Source organism: Coregonus lavaretus, assembly GCF_964263955.1.
Source record: "Coregonus lavaretus genome assembly, chromosome: 30".
NCBI classification, from domain to species: domain Eukaryota; kingdom Metazoa; phylum Chordata; class Actinopteri; order Salmoniformes; family Salmonidae; genus Coregonus; species Coregonus lavaretus.
In genome coordinates, this window is record NC_140017.1 from 21,181,911 (window position 1) to 21,208,152 (window position 26,242).

Consider the following 26,242-nt stretch of genomic DNA (forward strand, 5'->3'; position numbering starts at 1 on the left):
GACAATGACCCCAAGCATACTTCCAAAGTTGTGGCAAAATGGCTTAAGGACAACAAAGTCAAGGTATTGGAGTGGCCATCACAAAGCCCTGACCTCAATCCTATAGAAAGTTTGTGGGCAGAACTGAAAAAGCGTTTGCGAGCAAGGAGGCCTACAAACCTGACTCAGTTACACCAGCTCTGTCAGGAGGAATGGGTCAAAATTCACCCAACTTATTGTGGGAAGCTTGTGGAAGGCTACCCGAAACGTTTGACCCAAGTTAAACAATTTAAAGGCAATGCTGCCAAATACTAATTGAGTGTATGTAAACGTCTGACCCACTGGGAATGTGATGAAAGAAAGAAAAGCTGAAATAAATCATTCTCTACTATTATTCTGACATTTCACATTCTTAAAATAAAGTGGTGATCCTAACTGACCTAAGAAAGGGAATTTTTACTAGGATTAAATGTCAGGAATGGTGAAAAAAGTTGATTAAATGTATTTGGCTAAGGTGTATGTAAACTTCCGACTTCAACTGTAGTCCACTACTAGAGCCCTATGGGCCCTGCTCAAAAGTAAGGCACCCTATAGGGAATAGGGTGCCATTTGGGATACAGCCCAGAGCAGAGGGGTGATGGCTAGTATATGTCATGTCTCTTAAGGTATTTGATCAGGATGGCGCTGCAGTCATCTTTTTGCGACTCAGCCAGCCCACCCTGTGTGTGTGTTTTTATGTGCACCTCACCTCCCATTGGAATGCATTTCGAATCTTGAAGGCTGAGGACTGAGGAGCAAATTGGCGTCCAGCGAGCGGCGCCAGCGACACAGAGCCAGCCTGTCCCCGCCAACCCCCCACCACCATCTCCTGGCCCCCCGGAGTGTGAGACTCCTCTCTCTCAGGTGTCAGCTGTGCAATGCTGAAACTCAAGGCGCACAGGGCTGGAATCAGCTAGGTCTACGTAGAGGATACTGAGGGACTGAGAACCACACCACCACCATCTCTACATCCAGGGCACGGTTCTGACTGTCACTCTGCCCTGACATTAAGGATGAAGCTAGTCCTGTTTGGAACACACCAGGTGATATCTTTAAAGAGAGGTTTTCTTATGAACACTGTCGGGAGAAGCCACAAGCAAGTTAATAGGGTAACATTTAGGAGGCAGCTCCTGTGGGTTTTAATGGTATAAAGAGCCCTGAGCTGACATGATGAATAAACAGAGGGCCCTCTAGGGGCCCCTAGTAGGATCAGGTTACAGCGGGGCCACATCGTTGGAACAGACCATTTATACTCCTGAGCTCTGCGGCTCCACTCCTCACCTGGGCAACACAGCCCGATCACCTTAACTGCTGCTGCTGCCACGTTAAATAGGCCCCTCCACATATCCCTGCTACTGCGAAATCATGGAAAATACAGTTGTACACCTTAGCCAAATACATTTAATCTCAGTTTTTCACCATTCCTGACATTTAATCCTTGTAAAAATTCCCTTTCTTAGGTCAGTTAGGATCACCACTTTATTTTAAGAATGTGAAATGTCAGAATAATAGTAGAGAGAATGATTTATTTCAGCTTTTATTTCTTTAATCACATTCCCAGTGGGTCAGAAGTTTACATACACTCAATTAGTATTTGGTAGCATTGCCTTTAAATTGTTTAACTTGGGTCAAACGTTTAAAGTAGCCTTCCACAAGCTTCCCACAATAAGTTGGGTGAATTTTTACCCATTCCTCCTGACAGAGCTGGTGTAACTGAGTCAGGTTTGTAGGCTTCCTTGCTCGCACACGCTTTTTCAGTTCTGCCCACACATTTTCTATAGGATTGAGGTCAGGGCTTTGTGATGGCCACTCCAATACCTTGACTTTGTTGTCCTTAAGCCATTTTGCCACAACTTTGGAAGTATGCTTGGGGTCATTGTCAATTTGGAAGACCCATTTGCGACCAAGCTTTAACTTCCTGACTGATGTCTTGAGATGTTGCTTCAATATATCCACATAATTTTCCTTCCTCATGATGCCATCTATTTTGTGAAGTGCACCAGTCCCTCCTGCAGCAAAGTACCCCCACAGCATGATGCTGCCACCCCCGTGCTTCACGGTTGGGATGGTGTTCTTCGGCTTGCAAGCAACCCCCTTTTTCCTCCAAATATAACGATGGTCATTATGGCCAAACAGTTCTATTTTTGTTTCATCAGACCAGAGGATATTTCTCCAAAAACTACGATCTTTGTCCCCATGGGCAGTTGCAAACCGTAGTATGGCTTTTTTTGGCGGTTTTGGAGCAGTGGCTTCTTACTTGCTGAGCGGCCTTTCAGGTTATGTCGATATAGGACTTGTTTTACTGTGGATATAGATACTTTTGTACCTGTTTCCTCCAGCATCTTCACAAGGTCCTTTGCTGTTGTTCTGGGATTGATTTGCACTTTTCGCACCAAAGTACGTTCATCTTTAGGAGACCGAACGCATCTCCTTCCTGAGCGGTATGACGGCTGCGTGGTCCCATGGTGTTTATACTTGCATACTATTGTTTGTTTAGATGAACGTGGTACCTTCAGGCATTTGGAAATTTCTCCCAAGGATGAACCAGACTTGTGAAGGTCTACAATTTTTTGTGTATGTAAACTTCCGACTTCAACTGTAATTACTTATTCATCGACGGATGGGGGGGAGAGGTGGAGTCACTGCTGAATAGAGGCCCTTGTCAAGAGGCAGCAGCAGGAAACCGCTGACAAGGGTATCCCTTTACGTGCCTGCCCCTGTCCCCGTCTGAGATGCAGACGACACGGTTTGGGGCTCTGATGGGCTCATAGCAGCGAGCAGACACCCCCCTGGAATGGAATGTAGATAACGAACAGGGGGCCTGATGATGTTGGCTGCCCTCTGCAACAGACACATACCGGCTCATTCATTCAACACTGGACAATTCCACTCACCACCGCTGCCTGTTGCTCCATGTGTGATGCTGAGAGCGAGGGCGTCTGTCTACCACCCAGAGTGAATACCTGTTCAATCAAGGGAAAAGTGACTGAGCTGAGTTAGGGCCCCCTAACACACATTGTAATATTTAATGGCAAACACTGTTTGAGAAGGAGCTGTAAGGAGGGTAACCCGAACCGCCTGACCCTTCTAGTCTCCACTGAAGCACCACAGGCTCAGCTAGCTTGATCTGCTGGCATTGAGGTGTAATACACACCCTGAGCTTTCGTTTATATGGTGAGGCATATAAACCGGTTGGTGCCAGATGGAAGAGAAGAGATGAATAGTGAGGGATTTCTTATTATTTAGGGGATGAACGTCTTTCTTTTAAAAGCAGGACTTATGCAGTCACTAAGCTCAAGGTTTAGATTCAGAGTGACTTCAAAACAGTGTCAGAAGAGAACATTTTACTTCCTCTGACGGAAACAGCTAAAGAACACTATGTGGTTAGCTTAGAACTTGGTGGTGAACAATACTATTTGTGGTTAGCTTGTTTAGTCTGCATGGTTGGGTCTGGTGAGTGGATGATGCAGTGAAAGGGGTGGAAAGTGTCCCACTTAAAAGAGCACCTGACTGGTATTGGTTTCAGCAGCGCTGTCGGCTACGCTTCACCTGTGTGTCAAGAGAAAGTGACGCCACACATTGTCTGTGGTTACTAACAGCCAATTAAAAAGCAGCTACACTTTTCACATCCCCAACAATGGCAACCTATCAGCTTAGATCATGTAATTTAACCATGACTGACCGGCAGTATTGTGTGGATACACATTCTTGCTATGCTTTCCTATATGTTCACTACTAGAGCATATATAACGTTCACCAGTTAAGAGATTCACCAATTGTCTGGCATTGGTGGTTTACCTTTTTGTTTGGTGTTAATATTTTTATAGTGAGCAATGTACTCCTGAGTGGCGCAGTGGTCTAAGGCACTGCATTGCAGTGCAAACTGTGCCACTAGAGATCCTGGTTCGAATCCAGGCTCTGTCGCAGCCGGCCACGACCGGGAGACTCATGGGCGGCGCACAATTGGCCCAGGGTAGGGGAGGGAATGGCCGGCAGGGATGTAGCTCAGTTGATAGAGCATGGTGTTTGCAAAGCCAGGGTTGTGGGTTTGATTCCCACGGGGGGCCAGTATAAAAAAAAAATGTATTCACTAACTGTAAGTCGCTCTGGATAAGAGCGTCTGCTAAAATTTAAAAATGTTTTTCACAATTCTCTGAAGAGAACAACACTCTTGTTCTTTTATCTTCCTTCTCCCTCCATGTGTCCACTAGTCCCCCGTGGTGTCCTGCTCTCTCTAACCCTGAGCCTCATCCAAAGGTGTCCAGAAAGGAGCCGAGGGGAAGTCTTCAAAGGAGAAGGACAAGGACAAAGAGGGAAACAAGAAACAAGTCCCCAAGATCTTCTTCGGCACGCGCACCCACAAACAGATCACTCCGATCGCCCACGAGATGAAGCGTACGCTCTACTCTTCCGCCCCATGACCATCCTGTCCGGTAGGGACCACACCTGTGTCCACCCAGAGATGGTGCCTCACTCCAACCGCAACAAACGCTGCAAGGAACTGCTGGAAGCGAAGAATGTGTGTAGAGTATAGACATACAGACCTACACACATAGACCTAATACACACATAGGGTTGCAAAGGGAGGGTATATTACTGGAAACTTTATACATTTACCAGTAAACTACCAGAAATGTGGTATCTTTCAAGGATTTTATGTAGTCTGTCACAAGACATTTAGTGGCCCTATTGGGTACTTCAGATTTTTACAGGTGTTTGTGATTATCTCTGGCCCTCTGTGTGGCCTTATCACATGTAAAATATATATTAAATAATTAAATAAGATTTTCAAATACAAAATATAATGACATTAATCTGTAAAACATTTTCCTAAATATAAACCATCAACTTATTGAATGCCATTGGTGTTGAATATGAGGGTTTCAGCATGAAAGATATGTAATATATATATTTTACACATATACAGTGGGGAAAAAAAGTATTTAGTCAGCCACCAATTGTGCAAGTTCTCCCACTTAAAAAGATGAGAGAGGCCTGTAATTTTCATCATAGGTACACGTCAACTATGACAGACAAATTGAGAAGAAAAAAATCCAGAAAATCACATTGTAGGATTTTTAATGAATTTATTTGCAAATTATGGTGGAAAATAAGTATTTGGTCACCTACAAACAAGCAAGATTTCTGGCTCTCACAGACCTGTAACTTCTTCTTTAAGAGGCTCCTCTGTCCTCCACTTGTTACCTGTATTAATGGCACCTGTTTGAACTTGTTATCAGTATAAAAGACACCTGTTCACAACCTCAAACAGTCACACTCCAAACTCCACTATGGCGAAGACCAAAGAGCTGTCAAAGGACACCAGAAACAAAATTGTAGACCTGCACCAGGCTGGGAAGACTGAATCTGCAATAGGTAAGCAGCTTGGTTTGAAGAAATCAACTGTGGGAGCAATTCTTAGGAAATGGAAGACATACAAGACCACTGATAATCTCCCTCGATCTGGGGCTCCACGCAAGATCTCACCCCGTGGGGTCAAAATGATCACAAGAACGGTGAGCAAAAATCCCAGAACCACACGGGGGGACCTAGTGAATGACCTGCAGAGAGCTGGGACCAAAGTAACAAAGCCTACCATCAGTAACACACTACGCCGCCAGGGACTCAAATCCTGCAGTGCAAGACGTGTCCCCCTGCTTAAGCCAGTACATGTCCAGGCCCGTCTGAAGTTTGCTAGAGTGCATTTGGATGATCCAGAAAAGGATTGGGAGAATGTCATATGAAACCAAAATATAACTTTTTGGTAAAAACTCAACTCATCGTGTTTGGAGGACAAAGAATGCTGAGTTGCATCCAAAGAACACCATACCTACTGTGAAGCATGGGGGTGGAAACATCATGCTTTGGGGCTGTTTTTCTGCAAAGGGACCAGGACGACTGATCCGTGTAAAGGAAAGAATGAATGGGGCCATGTATCGTGAGATTTTGAGTGAAAACCTCCTTCCGTCAGCAAGGGCATTGAAGATGAAACGTGGCTGGGTCTTTCAGCATGACAATGATCCCAAACACACCGCCCGGGCAACGAAGGAGTGGCTTCGTACGAAGCATTTCAAGGTCCTGGAGTGGCCTAGCCAGTCTCCAGATCTCAACCCCATAGAAAATCTTTGGAGGGAGTTGAAAGTCTGTGTTGCCCAGCGACAGCCCCAAAACATCACTGCTCTAGAGGAGATCTGCATGGAGGAATGGGCCAAAATACCAGCAACAGTGTGTGACAACCTTGTGAAGACTTACAGAAAACGTTTGACCTGTGTCATTGCCAACAAAGGGTATATAACAAAGTATTGAGAAACTTTTGTTATTGACCAAATACTTATTTTCCACCATAATTTGCAAATAAATTCATAAAAAATCCTACAATGTGATTTTCTGGATTTTTTTCCCTCATTTTGTCTGTCCTAGTTGACTTGTACCTATGATGAAAATTACAGGCCTCTCTCATCTTTTTAAGTGGGAGAACTTGCACAATTGGTGGCTGACTAAATACTTTTTTTCCCCACTGTATATTTTACTATGTCAGTATGTATTTGTTGTCAATGTTTTGGCGTCAAACTGGTGGCAGTTGTGAAAAAAGTTAATAGTTGGAAGAGTTGCAGAGTTCATTGAAAAATAATGCCATTGTTGATTAGATGCTTTTTTTCATTAATTATGCTATTTCTCTTGAACCATATGGTATATCTACTAGAAACTCATGGACAATATGGACACAGATATAAAAAATGAAAACTATATATGAATACTTAAAAAAAAAAAAAGTGATTCAAAGTTACGACAGATTGTCATAGATTTTCTGTTAATTACCTAAATTAATTTAGGTAAACTACCGGTAGCTTTGCAGCCCTATACACACAAACCTGGGATTTAACTGACGACTGTCCAGTTGCTGTCCCGCTTCCCTAACCTCTAGCTCACCTACCGCCCTTCTTTGTAGTAACACAGTGTTTTCCTTAGTTTCACCAATAGAAGGGTCTTGTTGTGCAGGCCTCTTGCTCTGCTCCACCCCAGGGCTTAGACCATTTCAGCTCCTAGCTAGGCTACATTAGTGTTGCCCTCTTAACTCTAAATGGAGTTGGTTGACTATTACTGGGCCTGAATTGAATTATTTTGAACTGAGATTTACCCCAATCCAGCTGTGAAAACCAACACCTCTTCAGACATGGAAACACACACACCTCCGATCCTGAGTTTGAGTGGTGTTTCTAATCCCAGTGACAGACACTCTAAAGGGAGTGAATTCGAGCCGCCTCTGAGCTCTAGAAAGAATGGCTTCGTAACCCAACCCCACAGTTAAAGGACAGGCAGACAACCCCGTCACCATCGCCCCGGGTGGCAATAACCACCCATAATATCCCCAATCGGTCAGACAGTCTCTCTAGCACAATGACGTGTCACAAGGCTTCAGACAGGTTTTGTGTCGGAAGGGAGACTTTTTATAGTCAGTGTTACTGTTACAGTCCTAACTCCTGTTCTCCTCGAGGTGAGGTGGCTAGTTTAATGAGCGCCTATTACTCGCCCGCACACACACACACACACACACACACACACACACACAAAGGTCAGACTGATCGTATAATAAGCCCCTACTGCGCTGTCACCAGAGGTGTCTTATCTGTCCTGTCCGCCTCAGTCTACAGTCGCCACAGTGACAGTGTCACATCCTGATCTGTTAGAGAATGGGTGTCCCCGCGACAACCCCAGAGGATAGAATGGCCACAGCTCCATCGCACTCATCCTTCTTCTATCAGCCCTGTTCATCCCTCCGTCCCCTCCACTCTCCAGTCCCCTAGGCCCTGTCTAAAGCCAGTCTCTTGTTACAACTCTATACACCCCACCTTCTGGCTTTGACTGAGCTCAATTGGGTTAAGACTCCCCTGTTGTGCTTTCCCTTTTTGTGGAGTCATAAAGTCAAATCGCACCCCTAAGCTGCCATTGCCCCAATATAAGAATTACTTGAGTGGACGCTAATCCTTTCACCTTCGCCACACACACACACTGAACCGTTTGAAACAAAACCTTTTTAAGTGCTGAAGTTTATCCTTGATGTGTGGCAGAAAGTGAGGACCCACCCACCCCTTTGATAGCTGCCTTTCTTTCCATGCCTTTGGCAGTAACGGAGTATAGTCGTCACACGTGTGTGTGTGTGTGTGTGTGTGTGTGTGTGTGTGTCACTGGGGAGCCGGCTGGTTGTGACATGGTGGTAGCTGAGGCACCTCTGATGACCGGGTAATGGGCCTTAGTACATGAGACTGGAGACTGCCGCTTGGGAATTACCCCGAGCTATTGATAATGCCAGAAGAGTTGATGTTGATATCGGCCTATATTGAGCGTGTGTCTGTATATGTCATGTATATAAACCATGATGAAGGTCTATTGACCAAAGTGTTGGTTCTGAGAGATCCTCAAGGTCACCAGTGCGCTGAAGTTAATAATTTTTCATGTGTGTATTGTCAAGGATGAAAACAACCCCTCCTACTCTCTCTTACCTACCACATGCAGGGCGTGTCGTGCCGCTTCAAAAACGGTGTGCCCAAGATGCAGGACCAGAACACTCTGCAGTTGGTCCATGGTCTCCACCAGGCCTGGGACTTAGAGGACCTGGTTCGTCTGGGAGGCTGGCTGAAGGCCTGCTCCTACTACGCTGCCAGGGACCTCATGCAGGACGCCTGTATCGTCTTCTGTCCCCACAACTACCTGCTGGAGCATGAGGGGAGGGGAGGAGGGAGACTGGGATAAGGAGGAGGGAGACTGGGATAAGGAGGAGGGAGACTGGGATAAGGAGGAGGGAGACTGGGATAAGGAGGAGGGAGACTGGGATAAGGAGGAGGGAGACTGGGATAAGGAGGAGGGAGACTGGGATAAGGAGGAGGGAGACTGGGATAAGGAGGAGGGAGAGATGGGTGTAGTATTCTATCCCTAAAACGACCTACTGGACCCCCTCAGTAGGGGGATGGTGAGGAGGGTGGAACGAGGGATGGAGGGAATTGTTGTTGGAGTAAGAGAAGGAGTGAGTAATGAAGAGATGTGTCCTCCTTTACTTTTATCTGAACATATTCCTTGACTACCACCTGGTCAAACCCACTGCATGTCTACTGGGGTAGAGCGGGAGAGGAGTGAGGGGAGGCCATCTGTATGTCATATTTTCCTCACTACCCCTATGCTCTCCTTCTCCCCCTCCTCTCCTTCCCCCTCTCCCCCTCCTCTCTTTCCCCTCTCCTCCCTTGCAGATGCAGATCAACCTGAAGAGTCAGATTGTGGTTCTGGATGAGGCCCACAACATAGAGGACTGTGCCAGGGAGAGTGCCAGCTTCACCCTGAACAAACCCCAGCTGCTGTCCAACCACGAACCCCTACGAGCCTTCTGCTGCTCCCTGCTCAAGGAAATAGACCACAACCTCCTGGAGTTAGATAGTCCCTAACCCCTCTAGGTAGACCCTAAACCCTCTGGGCTTTCTGCTGCAGCTCCCTCACATAACCTCCTCCCCTACTGAAACTACAGTACTGTTTCTCTAACTATCTATTTCTGGTGCATGTTTTTCTTTCTAGGTCAGCACTAGCACAACTGCTCTACTAATCAATCCATCTTAGTTAAACATGAATTTAAATGTAATCAATACTTGTAAAGAATGTCTTCACTGACTTGCTTTCCTCAGTATCAAACAATAGTTCTAAGATGGCCGCCTCTCTCGCTGTCTCTCTCTGTCTGTTCCTCCTGTGGTGTAGCTGGATGCAGGAGCACTGCAGTGTTCTGGCTGAGAGGGAGTATGAGATGTCCTGTAAGGTATGGAATGGCAAGGAGGTTCTGGGACTCTTCCACACCATGGGCATCACCGCTGACACCTTTGCCATGCTGCAGGTCAGATAATGTTGTTGATCACCTAGGTCTCCTCTCACCTGTCTCTCTCTCTCAATCCCTATCTTTTGCTCTCTTTCACTTTCACCCCCTTTTTATTTATTGTTGCAAGGTTTGTTTGTTTAGAAGAGAGGCCTACAGCATCTCTCTTTTCTCTCCCCATCTCCCTCCCTCCCTCCCTCCCTTCCTCCCTCATCTCTCCCCCTGTATAGAAGCACCTGGCAGCGGTGTTGGAGAAGGAGGAGCGGGTTGGGCTGGTGAACGAGAGAGAGGACACAGTGGAGGTCCAACCATCAGCTCAGCCAGCTCCTCTGTCCTCTAGAGTCTCTTCATGGTGCTGGACTGTGAATCAGTATTTAACGATCAGTCAATATTTGTATTGTCCTAATTCGGAAATGTGTATTGTAGTCAGGGTGAAAAACAAGACCAACACAACAACATACTACAAAATACATTATACAAACACTTTTGATTACTGACAAACACTTCTGTCCTGGTCATGTTCCCGTGGTCAGGTTTGCAGAGGACTACCGCGTGGCGCTGCAGCAGACCTACACTTGGACCACGGCTCCAGACATTCCAGATGCATAGGGCTTCTTCGCGAGGCCCAACCGCCGACGCCGACGCCACAGTGGCAAGACCATGACCCTCGTACACACACTCAGCTTCTGGTGCCTCAACCCTGCCGTGGTGTGTAGCAGGGGAGGATGTACTGGAGAGTGAATGCTGTGTATACACCTTTTATATGGTGAAAAAAAGTACATGTTACGCAAATGTAGCGTATTATTATATTACGTTGAGTGCTGCCCGTCCTAAGGGGTGTGGTCGTGTGTGCGGGTGTGGCAGGCGTTCTCAGGCCAGCCACGTCATCAGCAAGTCACAGTTCAGTAGAAACCTCTACCTTAATTTCAGCCTCACCACTGATGTTATGGGTAATGATTTTATCATAGTATCCAGAAAATGATGGTTAACGATGCTCAGAAAGGAACTGGACCTTGTAGCCAAGCAAAAAAAACCGAATAACATTTGACTGTTGTAGTCTTCTTTTTTTGCTAACTGGGTCTTGTCCTTCATGAATTTTGTCCTGACAGAAGGACGTCCTTACCCTCCTCAATGGGGACGGATGTTTTGAAAAATGTCCAATAGATTTTCGTTTTCTGTTGCAACACGTTTAGCTTCAAAGTGTCATACTGAACACGACCATTGAGAACCACTGAGCTGATGTGTTCCTAATTTTCACTCACCACTCTTTATGTTGTTTAAATCGTCTTCAGTTCCTAGCGTTTACCACCAGGAGGGGCTAGAGACCACATATTGAGGTCGAGTTCTTTAATGTACTCATGATATCCTTGCTGTGTGTAAGCAAGTTTGGCGCAACTGGTATGAGAATGAGGTTGAGATAATAAGTAGAGTAGAGACATTTTGTTTGATTTCAAAAGAATGCCAAAGGAAGAGGTCCTAGGAGTCCATAGCGCTGTAATGTAGGCCTAATAGGTATCTCTTAAACAGCGGTAGGCTAACAATTACCTTGTATCCCCTTTCAGTTAACCAGACACTTCTAAGGGCCCATTGATAAATACTTTGTCCTCCTTTGTTTGTTATGCTTCCCTCCATGAATAATAGATTTCCATTCAGGCTCTGTGTCACATCACCAGTCCACTTAGGGACCAGCTGGCTCTCTCATTATTATTATTAGTCATTTAGCAGACGCTCTTATGCAGAGCGACTTACAGGAGCAATTAGGGTTAAGTGCCTTGCTCAAGAGCACATCGACAGATTTTTCATCTAGTCAGCTCGGGGATTAGAACCAGCAACCTTTCGGTTACTAGGCTCAACGCTCTTAACCACTAAGCTACCTGCCGCCTCTCATGTCACTGTTGGTGGGTGTGTGTTGGTGCTCGCATGTGCACATGTACACTACCGTTCAAAAGTTTAGGGTCACTTAGAAATATCCTTGTTTTCAAAAGAAAATCATTTTATTTGTCCATTTAAAATAACATCAAATTGATCAGAAATACAGTGTAGACATTGTTAATGTGGAAATGGCTATTGTAGCTGGAAACGACTGATTTTTCATGGAATATCTATGTAGGCGTACAGAGGCCCATTATCAGCAACCATCAGTCCTGTGTTCCAATGGCACGTTGTGTTTGCTAATCCAGGTTTATCATTTTAAAAGGCTAATTGATCATTAAAAAACCATTTTATGTTAGCACAGCTGAAAACTGTTGTGCTGATTAAAGAAGCAATACAACTGGCCTTCTTGAGACTAGTTGAGTATCTGGAGCATCAGCAATTGTGGGTTCGAATACAGGCTCAAAATGTCCAGAAACAAATAACTTTCTTCTGAAACTTGTCAGTCTATTCTTGTTCTGAGAAATGAAGGCTATTCTATGCGAGAAATTGCCAAGAAACTGAAGATCTCGTAAAACGCTGTGTACTACTCCCTTCACAGAACAGCGCAAACTGGCTCTAACCAGAATAGAAAGAGGAGTGGGAGGCCCAAGTGCACAACTGAGCAAGAGGACAAATACATTAGAGTGTCTAGTTTGAGAAACAGACGTCTCACAGGTCCTCAACTGGCAGCTTCATTAAATAGTACCCGCAAAACACCAGTCTCAACGTCAACAGAGAAGAGGCGACTCCGGGATGCTGACCTTCTAGGCAGAGTTGCAAAGAAAAAGCCAATATCTCAGACCAATAAAAATAAAATATTAAGATGGGCAAAAGAACACAGAGACTGGAAAGAGGAAGATTGGAAAAAAAGTGTTATGGACAGATTAATTTAAGTTTGAGGTGTTCGGATCACAAAGAAGAACATTTGTGAGACGCAGACCAAATGAAAAGATGCTGGAGGAGTCCTTGATGCTATCTGTCAAGCATGGTGGAGGCAATGTGATGGTCTGGGGGTGCTTTGGTGGTGGTAAAGTGGGAGATTTGTACAGGGTAAAAGGGATCTTGAAGAAGGAAGGCTATCACTCCATTTTGCAACGCCATGCCATACCCTGTGGACGGCGCTTGATTGGAGCCAATTTCCTCCTACAACAGGACAATGACCCAAAGCACAGCTCCAAACTGTGCAATAACTATTTAGGGAAGAAGCGGTCAGCTGGTATTCTGTCTATAATGTAGTGGCCAGCACAGTCACCTGATCTCAACCCTATTGAGCTGTTGTGGGAGCAGCTTGACCGTATGGTACGTAAGAAGTGCCCATCAAGCCAATCCAATTTGTGGGAGGTGCTTCAGGAAGCATGGGGTGAAATCTCTTCAGATTACCTCAACAAATTGACAACTAGAATGCCAAAGGTCTGCAAGGCTGTAATTGCTGCAAATGGAGGATTCTTTGACGAAAGCAAAGTTTAAAGGACACAATTACTATTTCAATTAAAAATAATTATTTCTAACCTTGTCAATGACTACATTTCCTATGCATTTTGCTATATTTCCTATTCAAACTCATTTCATGTATGTTTTCATGTAAAACAAGGACATTTCTAAGTGACCCCAAACTTTTGAACGGTAGTGTACGTGTGTTTTTATTTTGTGTTTTATTTGTTAAACATTTTTTAGGGGGTAGATCAGCTTTAATATTGCAGATAGATTGTAAGTTCCATCAATGTAATTGTCTGCATCACATCCAATCCCCATATGTTTTCTTTTCTTCTCACAAATATATATATATATATATATATACAGTGAGGGAAAAAAGTATTTGATCCCCTGTTGATTTTGTACGTTTGCCCACTGACAAAGACATGATCAGTCTATAATTTTAATGGTAGGTTTATTTGAACAGTGAGAGATAGAATAACAACAAAAAAATCCAGAAAAACGCATGTCAAAAATGTTATTAATTGATTTGCATTTTAATGAGGGAAATAAGTATTTGACCCCCTCTCAATCAGAAAGATTTCTGGCTCCCAGGTATCTTTTATACATGTAACGAGCTGAGATTAGGAGCACACTCATAAAGGGAGTGCTCCTAATCTCACCTTGTTACCTGTATAAAAGACACCTCTCCACAGAAACAATCAATCAATCAGATTCCAAACTCCACCATGGCCAAGACCAAAGAGGTCTCCAAGGATGTCAGGGACAAGATTTTAGACCTACACAAGGCTTGAATGGGCTACAAGACCACCGCCAAGCAACTTGGTAAGAAGGTGACAACAGTTGATGCGATTATTCGCAAATGGAAGAAACACAAAATAACTGTCAATCTCCCTCGGCCTAGGACTCCATGCAAGATCTCACCTCGTGGAGTTGCAATGATCATGAGAATGGTGAGGAATCAGCCCAGAACTAAACGGGAGGATCTTGTCAATGATCTCAAGGCAGCTACGACCATAGTCACCAAGAAAACAATTGATAATACACTACGCCGTGAAGGACTGAAATCCTGCAGCGCCCGCAAGGTCCCCCTGCTGAAGAAAGCAAGTATATACAGGCCCGTCTGAAGTTTGCCAATAAACATCTGAATGATTCAGAGGAGAACTGGGTGAAAGTGTTGTGGTCAGATGAGACCAAAATGGAGCTCTTTGCCATCAACTCAACTCGCTGTGTTTGGAGGAGGAGGAATGCTGCCTATGACCCCAAGAACACCATCCCCACCGTCAAACATGGAGGTGGAAACATTATGCTTTGGGGGTGTTTTTCTGCTAAGGGGACAGGACAACTTCACCGCATCAAAGGGACGATGGACAGGGCTATGTACCGTCAAATCTTGGGTGAGAACCTCCTTCCCTCAGCCAGGGCATTGAAAATGGGTCGTGGATGGGTATTCCAGCATGACCCAAAACACACAGCCAAGGCAACAAAGGAGTGGCTCAAGAAGAAGCATATTAAGGTCCTTGAGTGGCCTAGCCAGTCTCCAGACCTTAATCCCATAGAAAATATGTGGAGGGAGCTGAAGGTTCGAGTTGCCAAACGTCAGCCTCGAAACCTTAATGACTTGGAGAAGATCTGCAAAGAGGAGTGGGACAAAATCCCTCCTGAGATGTGTGCAAACCTGGTGGCCAACTACAACAAACGTCTGACCTCTGTGATTGCCAACAAGGGTTTTGCCACCAAGTACTAAATCATGTTTTGCAGAGGGGTCAAATACTTATTTCCCTCATTAAAATGCAAATCAATTTATAACATTTTTAACATGCATTTTTCTGGATTTTTTTGTTGTTATTCTGTCTCTCACTGTTCAAATAAACCTACCATTAAAAATATAGACTGCTCATGTCTTTGTCAGTGGGCAAACGTACAAAATCAGCAGGGGATCAAATATTTTTTTCCCTCACTGTATATATATATACATACATATATACACATACATATACATTTCCTTTTTAAAAATATATTTCCCTTTATTACTTTCCAACCCCACCACCCCTTCCCTAATTGGAGTAAACTAGTGATCAACAATGCTTAGGCCTCTACTTCCAGCTTATACATACTATATACATTTTATGGACACAGTCAATTTTACAATAATTCTATTTGTACGTGAGTGTTACATGTGAAGGTTTGTTTGCTTTTTTGCGTAGCGCTGCATACCTTTTTTGTGTGTCCGCTAGTGTGCATGTTTAGTGTCTTACAATGCACACATTATTTATGCTTATATACAATAGGCCTATGGTTTGTATTTGACCCTTTGATGTTGTCAAAGCTCAAGGTTTTCCCTCTAGTTGACTATCCAGTTGAGGCTATATCAATGCTATCAGAATATGAACGTTCAAAGTCTCCTATTAGGATCCAGTTTGGTCTCCCCCCCCCCCCCCCCCCCCCCCAGTCATGACGCCAGGCAGGCAGAGACAGCCATGTAACAATTCTGGGTGGGTATTGTGTATTATTGATGACTAGTGCAGGAGCTCTATGCCCTCTGTGCATTAATATTTAATGTGCAGACAGACTGCTCTTAAAGATGATGAAGAGATGAGGGGTATTAATTGTAATTGTTGAGGCCCTCTGGAGCCGGTGAGTCCTGTGTGTGTGTGGTGTGTGTGTGTGAGACAGAGGATGGGTCGTCTCAAGGCGCCCCCTCTCTTCAGTGTGTCTGGGTGATGCCTATCAGAGAGGCAGCAGTATGAAAGACAGAAGCCACATTCACACAGTCACACAGTACTAAGATCACACAGCAAGGCCGCAGAGGCGTCGTCCTTCCCTCTCGGCTCTGTCTGTCGCCCTCTGACAGATGCACACACTCCTAGTAGACACACTGTGAATGTGCATACGCACACAGAACATACAGTACAACTCAAGAACACACAGTTAAAGGTACTCTCTCTCACGCATGCACGCACACAGGCGTGCATGTGTGTGTGTGTGTGGCCATGCACACACACTCATGCAGACATTACACACTCAGACATGTCCCAGACCCCTCCTGGAGCTGTGGTTTTGTAGCACTTGAGCCTCAACAGCCCCCCAGTTAATGCCCATTAAAACAACAGTACCCCTCTGCCCGCGCCTCGCAGTCTGGCCGCACCGCAAGAGGAAAGGGCCAAAACACACTGGGGGGTTGAAGGGTTGGGAAGAGAGGGTGGAGAGGTGGGTTTATTAAAAATTGGGGTTTGAAGAGGTGAAAAGATCAAAGGGAAACGCAAGATGCTTTTAAAGCAGATTGAGATAAGGGCCATTAGGGGTGATGTCACATAGCTGTATGTGTGAAGACACATCCGCGCTGGCGCCTGAAGGAGGCTGGGAGCTGAGGATGGGGCTGGGGGCACACTCAAACACACGTCCGCCCTGCTGTCTCCCAGCCACACTCCGAGATTATTACTCAGCGTAAGGTGTGCTGTCATCTCTACAGGGTGTCTTTGTCTCTCCTCTATCTCTGTGTTTATGGGTTGCCTTGCTCAGACGGGCACATATCCATCTTTACTGTTCCAGCTGAGATTATGTTTTATATGGCCTTTTACAGTGGAAACTTGAGGTGCGCTGCTGCTGCTGTAGGCTAAATGTTTCACTACGCTACAGCTTTGAGGAGGCAAAGCTTTAAAGGGGATTTCCACTGAAACTATCTTTCTACATTTCTTTCATTAGTCCACTATTGATATAGTCCCAAAATGTTTTGCATGTCAGCAGTCAAGTTTTGAAGATATTGGACTTTCAAAAAGCAAAGTGTCACCGACCACATCATCATGATGATGTGTTTTGCAGTGGAGCTCCCTTTTAAGACACCTGTCTATGCTCACTAACAGCTTACCCTTCTGGAGAGATTGACACCAAGAAGATACCAAGACGATCTTCAATGCTTAACTTTGAAAGCCCAAGCTTCACTCTCGAGGTGTGGACACCAGGGGAGGGGTTGGGATGGCAGGTGGTGCGGGAGCCACTTGGTTGGCACCGCCCTTGGCGGGATGGTCGCTGTCATATGTAAACGGAATAATTCAAGATTGCAACACATCTCCCGTTCTCTCAGCCACCAAGCACCGAAGCAGCAGGCAGGCCTGCATGTTTCAGTAATGCTACTGTCGCCCAAGACCCCTTCCATAATTTACCAGGCACTACAAGAACAGTGACATGTCGCAACACAGCCCACCGATACCAGGGATGAGGGGAAGGACATAAAGAGAGAGTGGATAGGAGGAGGAGGAGAGGAAAGAGGTGAAAGATAGAGATTGTGGGGGCATGGAGGGAGGGATGGAAGACGTGCGAAAGAGAGAGGTGTACAGTCGTGGTCAAAAGTTTTGCGCAAATACTAATTTTCACAAAGTCTGCTGCTTCAGTTTTGATGATGGTAATTTGCATATACTCCAGAATGTCATTAAGAGTGATCAGATGAATTGCAATTAATTGCAAAGTCCCTCTTTGCCATGAAAATTAACTTAATTCCCAAAAAAAACATTTCCACTGCATTTCAGCCCTGCCACAAAAGGACCAGCTGCCATTATGTCAGTGATTCTCTCGTTAACACAGGTGAGAGTGTTGACGAGGACAAGGCTGGAGATCACTCTGTCATGCTGATTGAGTTAAAATAACAGACTGGAAGCTTTAAAAGGAGGGTGGTGCTTGAAATCATTGTTATTCCTCTGTTAACCATGGTTACCTGCAAGGAAACACGTGCCATCATCATTGCTTTGCACAAAAAGGGCTTCACAGGCAAGGATATTGCTGCTAGTAAGATTGCACATAAATCAACCATTTATCGGATCATTAAGAACTTCAAGGAGAGAGATTAAATTGTTGTGAAGAAGGCGTCAGGGCGCGCAAGAAAGTCCAGCAAGCACCAGGACCGTCTCCTAAAGTTGATTCAGCTGCGGGATCAGGGCACCACCAGTGCAGAGCTTGCTCAGGAATGGCAGCAGGCAGGTGTGAGTGCATCTGCACGCACACTGAGGCGAAGGCTTTTGGAGGATGGCCTGGTGTCAAGAAGGGCAGCAAAGAAGCCACTTCTCTCCAGGAAAAACATCAGGGACAGACTGATATTCTGCAAAAGGTACAGGGATTGGACTGCTGAGGACTGGTATAAAGTCATTTTCTCTGATGAATCCCCTTTCAGATTGTTTGGGGCATCCGGAAAACACCTTGTCCGGAGAAGACAAGGTGAGCGCTACCATCAGTCCTGTGTCATGCCAACAGTAATGCATCCTGAGACCATTCATGTGTGTGGTTGCTTCTCAGCCAAGGGAGTGGGCTCACTCACAATTTTGCCTAAGAACACAGCCATGAATAAAGAATGGTACCAACACATCCTCCGAGAGCAACTTCTCCCAACCATCCAAGAACAGTTTGGTGACGACCAATGCCTTTTCCAGCATGATAGAGCACCTTGCCATAAGGCAAAAGTGATAACTAAGTGGCTCGGGGAACAAAACATCGACATTTTGGGTCCATGGCCAGGAAACTCCCCAGATCTTAATCCCATTGAGAACATAAATAAAAACCCACAATTCTGACAAACTCCAAGCATTGATTATGCAAGAATGGGCTGCCATCAGTCAGGATGTGGCCCAGAAGTTAATTGACAGCATGCCAGGGTGGAATGCAGAGGTCTTGAAAAAGAAGGGTCAACACTGCAAATATTGACTCTTTGCATAAACTTAATGTAATTGTCAATAAAAGCCTTTGACACTTATGGAATGCTTGTAATTATACTTCAGTGTACCATAGTAACATCTGACAAAAATATCTCATAACACTGAAGCAGCAAACTTTGTGAAGACCAATACTTGTGTCATTCTCAAAACTTTTGACCACGACTGTACAGTTCAGTGCCTAAGAGTGGCACTCGTCCCTCCAGAGCACTCAAAGCAGAGATCCGGCCCACTCTACCAAGTTATTTGTGGCCAGAAGCTGAGCGATGCACACACACACACACACACACACACACACACACACACACACACACACACACACACACACACACACACACCATACCCAGAAGTCACCATGAATTATTCACTGTTAGTTGTGCCTGTTGCTTACTCTGAGACTGGGTAAATACTGCACTCCTCCTCATTCCATGTTGTTACCTAGACAGACAGGTTCTGAGGGCTGCTGTGGAACCTTATGGCGTGCCTTGTAGAATGAGGGGCCATGCTAGCACTGGCCTGCTGGAGATCCAGTGATTGTGGACTACACATTGCCACTAGGGGCAGGGGTTTGATTCCCACATTTGCCACCTTCAGTTTGTTTCCTTCTCATCTATTTCATTCATATTTGTCAAAATGAAGTACACAACCGGTAAATTCAAAAGGAGCCATTTTACTCTACAATGTCTGTGTGTGGTGGTTTGCCCTTTGTGGGAGTGCACTCGGTCGTTCCTGTCATGTTTGTGCACCTGGGTGCCAGCCGAGTGTGCAGATTGACATTTACTGTAGCGCTTCAGCAGACCCTGTGCATACACCACCTACCCGTCAGATAATGCCCTTAAATTAGTCATGAAGGCCAAGTTACACACACCAACAGCATCCTTCCAGTCATACTCTGTGTAGACTTTGGTGTTCACCGATCGCTTGTGCATAATATGCCATTTAGCAGACGCTTTTATCCAAAGCGACTTACAGTCATGTGTGCATACATTTTTACGTATGGGTGGTCCCGGGGATTGAACCCACTACCCTGGCGTTACAAGCACCATGCTCTACCAATTGAGCTACAGAGGACCACATAGTTCTTGCAAGATTACATTAGCTGTCATTAGTTTGGTCAGATCAGTTAGAGGTCAAGTTGAGCTGTCTGGCAGAGGAGACGAGCCTTGATGAATAGCTAGGTGACTGTCATTTGTCTGCCTGCCTCTCCATAGAGTAGTATAGCACAGTCTCCTCTCCTAGACCTAGCCAGCCCTCCTCCTCGTCTCCTCTCCTAGACCTAGCCAGCCCTCCTCCTCGTCTCCTCTCCTAGACCTAGCCAGCCCTCCTCCTCGTCTCCTCTCCTAGACCTAGCCAGCCCTCCTCCTCGTCTCCTCTCCTAGACCTAGCCAGCCCTCCTCCTCGTCTCCTCTCCTAGACCTAGCCAGCCCTCCTCCTCGTCTCCTCTCCTAGACCTAGCCAGCCATCCTCCTCGTCTCCTCTCCTAGACCTAGCCAGCCCTCCTCCTCGTCTCCTCTCCTAGACCTAGCCAGCCCTCCTCCTCGTCTCCTCTCCTAGACCTAGCCAGCCCTCCTCCTCGTCTCCTCTCCTAGACCTAGCCAGTCCTCCACCTCGTCTCCTCGTCTCCAGTGTCCGGGCTGCAGCGTGAAGTCACAAGCACTGCTTGTCGGCTACTGCGTAGCAACCTAGCAGTACCAAAAGCCCTGGTCTGCCCTAGAAACCCTATGTAAGTTACGATCGCCAGAACGGCCAACATCTTTAATATTTACGGTCGTTTTGGGCTTTAAAATTAGTTTATTATGATCAAATTCGATCCCCACAGTGAATTATTTTAAAGTTCACCACAAATCGAGATATTTAATTAAATCTGCACTAGGCAGAAATCGCTCCTCCATTTCCTAATTGCAAAAATTCTAATAGTTAGCCTAATTTCAGTTTGTGACAAAACTAGCAAGTATAGTGTAGAGAATCATTCTACCGTCTAAACCGCTGTGAAATACGTTTTCCAAAACCCAAAATATTGTATTTTCAGCTGTTTGAAGCTGGTGTACAAAACTGAAAGTAAAAGATGCAAAAACAAAGCTTCAGTTCGGGAAACTTAGAAATAACGCAGATAGAACAGATCTGCCGCTTCTTAGACTTGCTTTCAATGAGAATGACAGATCAATAACTCACATTTCTATGTGAATTTGGTCGGATCACCCAAAAAGTTACATATTGCAGCTTTAATTAAATGGGGATCCATTCTGACTACTACATTTGTCGTCACACAGGACCACGTGCTGACACAGGCAGGCTACGAGGAGGCTCCCGGTTGACTCTCTCAAGCAGGATGAACACGACAACATTGACTATGATCCTTTGCTTGTTGTGGCCTCTTTCACCATGATCCTTAATGATTTTTTTGGTGCCATTCAAACCACTGAGGAACAGTGAGGGAAAAAAGTATTTGATCCCCTGCTGATTTTGTACATTTGCCCACTGACAAAGAAATGACCAGTCTATAATTTTAATGGTAGGTTTATTTGAACAGTGAGAGACAGAATAACAACAAAAAAATCCAGAAAAATGCATGTCAAAAATGTTATAAATTGATTAGCATTTTAATGAGGGAAATAAGTATTTGACCCCTCTGAAAACATTACTTAGTACTTGGTGGCAAAACCCTTGTTGGCAATCACAGAGCTCAGACGTTTCTTGTAGTTGGCCACCAGGTTTGCACACATCTCAGTAGGGATTTTGTCCCACTCCTCTTTGCAGATCTTCTCCAAGTCATTAAGGTTTCAAGGCTGTCGTTTAGCAACTCGAACCTTCAGCTCCCTCCACAGATTTTCGATGGGATTAAGGTCTGGAGACTGGCTAGGCCACTCCAGGACCTTAATGTGCTTCTTCTTGAGCCACTCCTTTGTTGCCTTGGCCGTGTGTTTTGGGTCATAGTCATGCTTTAATACCCATCCACAACCCATTTTCAATGCCCTGGCTGAGGGAAGGAGGTTCTCACCCAAGATTTGACGGTACATGGCCCCGTCCATCGTCCCTTTGATGCGGTGAAGTTGTCCTGTCCCCTTAGCAGAAAAACACCCCCAAAGCATAATGTTTCCACCTCCATGTTTGACGGTGGGGATGGTGTTCTTGGGGTCATAGGCAGCACTCCTCCTCCTCCAAACACAGCGAGTTGAGTTGATGCCAAAGAGCTCCATTTTGGTCTCATCTGACTACAACACTTTCACCCAGTTCTCCTCTGAATCATTCATTGGCAAACTTCAGACGGGGATGTATATGTGCTTTCTTGAGCAGGGGGACCTTGCGGGCACTGCATGATTTCAGTCCTTCACGGCGTACTGTGTTACCAATTGTTTTCTTGGTGACTATGGTCCTAGCTGCCTTGAGATAATTGACAAGATCCTCCCGTGTAGTTCTGGGCTGATTCCTCACCGTTCTCATGATCATTGCAACTCCACGAGGTGAGATCTTGCATGGAGCCCCAGGCCGAGGGAGATTGACAGTACTTTTGTGTTTCTTCCAACTGTTGTCAACTTCTCACCAAGCTGCTTGGCGATGGTCTTGTAGCCCATTCCAGCCTTGTGTAGGTCTACAATCTTGTCCCTGACATCCTTGGAGAGCTCTTTGGTCTTGGCCATGGTGGAGAGTTTGGAATCTGATTGATTGATTGCTTCTGTGGACAGGTGTCTTTTATACAGGTAACAAGCTGAGATTAGGAGCACTCCCTTTAAGAGTGTGCTCCTAATCTCAGCTCGTTACCTGTATAAAAGACACCTGGGAGCCAGAAATCTTTCTGATTGAGAGGGGGTCAAATACTTATTTCCCTCATTAAAATGCAAATAAATGTATAAAATTTTTGACATGCGTATTTCTGATTTTTTTTGTTGGTATTCTGTCTCTCACTGTTCAAATAAACCTACCATTAAAATTATAGACTGATCATTTCTTTGTCAGTGGGCAAATGTACAAAATCAGCAGGGGATCAAATACTTTTTTCCCTCACTGTATAAGATTCAGCCCCATTCAGCAATATGGCACAATTCAGGAGTTTGCATAGGAATACTTGGATGAAGTCAGCGCTATCACTATCTACTGATTTGAATGTTTATGCTCCCTGCCTATTCTCTGCCCTGCCTCGCCTCGTCACCTTTGAACCCGGCTCTACTCAGTCAAGATTAAGGAAAATGTGCTTGTAATTAAATGGCAGCATCAGTCAGAGCAACGAGACACAGAGGGTTCATCCTAAATCACACACTATTCCCTTTAAAGTACACTACTTTATGGCCATGGTCAAAAGCACTGCACTATATATGGAGTAGGGTGCTATTTGAGACGCAGCCAGAGTGACGTTTACTCTTAGTGTCTGAGAGATAAAAGCATTAGGGACCATTACCCTGGCCCCTGCTGCAAGCCAAGTGGCTCCTGCTGGAGTGGCTCTGACTGGATTGTATTTCGCCCCCCGCTTTTATAAGGGTTTTACAAATTACAGCTCAGGGAATATAAACGACAAGCTCTGCACAAGGACTGTTTGTGCTGCTCAAGTGCATGTGTCCCTTCTGTGTCTCAAATGGCACCCTACTCCCTATATAGTCCACTACTTTTGACCATGTCCCATAGGAGGGCCTAAAGGGCTCTGGTCAAAAGTAGTGCACTATTTAGGGAATAGGGTGCTATTTGTGTCTTACCCTCTGTGTTTTAAGAGCCCTGGCTGGCATTTTATTATCGGGTTACGTTTCCCTTATTATCAGGTTACTCGCTCTTCCCTGGCAGAAGTTTACTTTGGCTGCATAAAGGACAATCTCAACAATCCAAGATGCTGACTACAGTGACCCAGACCATCAATTAGATCAGCGAGAGAGTGAGCTTTGCATGTCGAGAGAGTGAGCTTCCTCTTCCCTTCCTCCTTGAATCGGCCTCTCCTCTGGTCTTCCTCAAGTGCAGCGTGGCAGATAATGGCTGTTTTGTTTCACATCCTAAAATACATAACATGAATAATTCACCCATTGTCAGTCAGGATTGGATCGGAAAGCAATTGTTGGGACAAACAGTTTTGTGGAGGAGTCGTCGTGGTGGTTGACGAATGAAGCAGCAAAAAGACCAGCGGGGGGTCCTTGTCGATGTAACGCTGCGGCTTTTGTAAAAGTGTCATGTTTTTTATTAATGCAAAATGTCCTGTTTCCCGGCCCTCCAGGTTGTTTTGTGGCGTAGAGCGAGGCGACCTGATGAAATACGCCTCTGGCAGGCTGTAGCTAGTCAGTCACCTGCCAGGAACTAGAGGAACTATCCATCCATCCACACTCTTGTAATGTTTCATATCCCTATCTGCCATTTTCTCACTTTGTTAGAGTAACCGACTAACTGCCAAAAAAAAACACACTAAAAACTTTTTTGCCCAAACTATGTACTGCCTGGAGGCTTTTTGGGTGTCCTCTCTGAGTAGGCCGCTGTTCTCTGACAGTAAACGGCACATGTTGACACTTAATGGGACAGGGGGATAACAGGGCCCATACAAACACCCCCTCTTCCCTTTCAGCTCTCTTTAGCTATCTCTCTCTTTCTTTGAATTTCTCTCCCTCTCTTTCGGTCAATCTCTATCTGTCCTGGTCTCTCTCTGTATCTCACTTAACATGGGCCAACAAGGCCTGTATGAAAACCCCTTCCTCCGTTTCGACCTTCTCACTGATACCCTGCTCCTGGCTGTGGCCTACTGCTCCCAAACCCAGCCCTGTTGCTCTGTTCTGAGAAGTTTTTCTGCTGACTACAAGACAAGAAGAACTTCTACTTGACCCTTTGAACACATTTCCAAACCAATGAAGATGCTCTGATTGTGAAGCCATGCGAATAATCCGCTACGGTGGAGACATGACTGGATCTCTGCTAGGAGCTGACGAGGAGAGGGCTTTTAGATCAATGTTCCTCCCTGGAGAGACCGTGACTTTTTGCACTAGCAGCAACAGTGATTTTATTATGGATGGAGGGGGGGGGGGGGGGGGGGGGTTGAAACGCATCACCTTTGTGGAGGAAGGGGAGGGTGGAACTGAGCCATGGGAGGGCAAAATCGGGAGAAAGACAGGCTGCGGGGAGGAGGAGCTTCCAGTGCCATCATGCTGTGAACTTTATTTCAGACTTTAATAGACACACACACCTGCAGTGTCTGGATGCCAAGCTGTCAGGACAGTGTACTGGACTGTGTAGCCCTGAAAGGATTCCAGGTGCACCCACTAACTCTGAAAACACTTTAGAGTTCTAGAAAGGAACCTGGAACCCTATTTTTCTATATGTCCTGTGAGAGGAGAGATTGCTGCTTTTGGCTGGTAGACAAAACTCAGTATTTATGCTGCTATGTGAAAGTTTTTCTCAGGGGGCTCTACTGTGGCCCTAGTTTTTCTCTTGTTTACTGTAGTCTCAACTCCTGCTCTGTTGCTTTATTAGGTCATTAAGACTCATGTGAAGAATAGCTTCTATCCCATAGTGGTGCCAAGCCTGATTCATGTTGGCACCAATTGATAGTTATGTATTTATTTGAAGGCTATGTAGTTTTGAAAATTATGCAATTTCTACCAGCTTCCTGCCAAACAGTAAACAAATGAAGAAATGTTAACAAAAATATGAATTGAAAAATATATGAACAAATCACACTGTTTATTATTATTGTTGATGCATGCATGAAGCTCTGATCTGTTTGCTGGTGTTCTGTTTCCTTAGATGCTGGACAAGCTGCGTGACCGCTGGACCAACACAGGGCTGTGGGAGAAGCTGGAGGAGAGGAAGACTGGGATCACAGAGCCTAGAGGAGGAGGGAAGGGAGACTTGGATGAGCTGCTGCAGATGTACTACGCTGCCATCAGAATCAGTGGAGAGTTTGCAGGGGAAGGAGGTGAGACTGGGCTGTCTGTCTGTCTCTCTCACTATCTCCTTCTTCTTCTCTCTGTGTCTCTATCTTTGTCTGTCTGTCTCTCTGTCTATCTCTTGTGCAAGGGATTAGTGCGCACCAATTGGTTGATTGATCATTGATTAGCTGTGTACAAAGAAGGAAGAATCAAGTTATAAATGTGGAAGAATTCTAGTCATATCTGTTTAGGACGGATGACTAGTTTGATGTTGGTGTTGTTTCTACCCCCCCCAGATGGAGCTCTGCTGATGGCTGTGTGTAGAGGGAAGGTGAGTGATGGACTGGACTTCACAGACGACAACGCCAGAGCAGTGGTCACCATCAGCATCCCCTTCCCCAACATCAAGGACCTGCAGGTAAGAACCAGAGGAAGAGGTGGAGACAACGTCATGGTGGTGAGCTCCATCAGGTCTGTTTCACAGCAGAGGACCCAGA

At 45.4% G+C, this 26,242-nt stretch overlaps 1 pseudogene across 1 annotated transcript in view; it reads left to right on the forward strand.

Annotated features, from left to right (window-relative positions):
• LOC311106156 (Fanconi anemia group J protein homolog) overlaps positions 1 to 26,242 on the forward strand; it is an 81,124-nt pseudogene that overhangs the window by 25,028 nt on the left and 29,854 nt on the right. The window contains exons 5-12 of the transcript in view: positions 4,230 to 4,537; positions 8,533 to 8,754; positions 9,261 to 9,436; positions 9,757 to 9,889; positions 10,099 to 10,258; positions 10,402 to 10,576; positions 25,621 to 25,792; positions 26,042 to 26,163. The product of the transcript in view is annotated as a Fanconi anemia group J protein homolog (transcript). The remainder of the gene's footprint in view (positions 1 to 4,229; positions 4,538 to 8,532; positions 8,755 to 9,260; positions 9,437 to 9,756; positions 9,890 to 10,098; positions 10,259 to 10,401; positions 10,577 to 25,620; positions 25,793 to 26,041; positions 26,164 to 26,242) is intronic.